Source organism: Orycteropus afer, unplaced genomic scaffold (genome assembly GCF_000298275.1).
Source record: "Orycteropus afer afer isolate SDZICR_OR568_19922 unplaced genomic scaffold, OryAfe1.0 scaffold00627, whole genome shotgun sequence".
In the NCBI taxonomy this organism is placed as follows: domain Eukaryota; kingdom Metazoa; phylum Chordata; class Mammalia; order Tubulidentata; family Orycteropodidae; genus Orycteropus; species Orycteropus afer.
In genome coordinates, this window is record NW_006922214.1 from 739,139 (window position 1) to 740,628 (window position 1,490).

Below are 1,490 nucleotides of genomic sequence, written 5' to 3' on the forward strand. Positions count from 1 at the left end.
CTTCCTAATCATAGTTCTTAGTTCTCACCAAACTATAGGGAAATCAAGGACTACACTTCCTCACCTTTTCTCAGTGGGGATCTGGATTACACTTTCCATTTTCACAAAAGGAGTATATGATTTCTTGGAAGATATATGCAATTACAAACCCCTTTGAAGCAGAGTTCACTACTCAGAATTCCCAGTACATGTCCTGGATTAGTCCCTTGTATTTCAGCCCTTTGCACTCACAACCTGTTTATTCTTATGACCCTTCAGCTCTGAGGCCCTTCAGATTATCTCATTGTCCTCTGTGCCTGTTGTCCCTGTATTTTTCTCCTTCCCTATACTTGCAGGTGCAACTAAGTCACTGAGTGGTCTGTGGGGTTTACTGTTCAGGCTTGGAACATCTCCATTTAGAGCCTTCTCAATATTTTTTTAGATAAAGAAAGAGGAGATTTCAGAAAATCCACCAGGAACCAAATTTTAACTTTGAGCCTGATGAAATCACACCATCCATGCATCCATTCTCTCAACAGGTATTTAACAACTATCTTTTCTTTTCCAGGTACTGAGGTGGGCACTGTGTACACTGCCTAGTGGGGGAAGATGGACATTTAAACAAAAGAGAATACTAAGTACCTCATTACAAATTGTGTTGGAGCTATGAAAAAAGTGCCTTGGTGCCATGAGAAATATCACAGCAGAGAACGAATTTTAATTGGGAGATGAAGAAAGATGTCTCTGAATAGATATCCTTTAGGTGAACAGGTGACTTTTAGGATAAAACCTGAGAGAAGAGTAGGAGATAGCCAGGGGAAAGTGAAGCAAAGGACATTCCAGACAGAGGATAAAGCGTATGTGAAGGCACCAGAGCAGGAAGATATGGGAAAGTTAGAAGAATTGAGAAAAGACCAGCGTGACCTGAACAGAAGGGAGCAAGAAAGAAAGTAGGGGCATGGCACTGGAGAAGCTGGCCAAATCATACAGGCATTAAACACCATGTTTAGGATTTGAGATTTTTACCTAAATTGCAAGGCGAAATTATGGAAATTTTCAAGTAGGAGAAGGATGTGATCTGTTTCATGTTTTTGAAAGATCATTCTGGCTGCTCTGAGGAGAATTATAAAAACCACACTCACTGCCATCAAGTCAACAGCTCAACTCCCTGAGTTTCCAAGGCAGTATCTCGATGGAAGTAGATTGCCCCATCGTCCTTCCTCAGAGTGGCTGGTGGGTTTGAACCGCCAGCCTTCTGGTTAGCAGTCAAATGCCTTCAGGCACTGCATCACAAGAGCTATTCAGGGGAGCAGACCAGTTGGGAAGCCATGGCAGCAGTCGGCATGAGAGATGGTGTGAATTGGACTAGAACAGTGGTTACAGGAATGGAGAGAGGTGGAGGGCCCAAGATCTATTTTAGAGATAATATTGACAAGATCTAGTGATAATTTGGATACACATTGTTTCTCTAGTAATATTTTTGTTTCTTCCAATTTCATTCAAAATAGTCT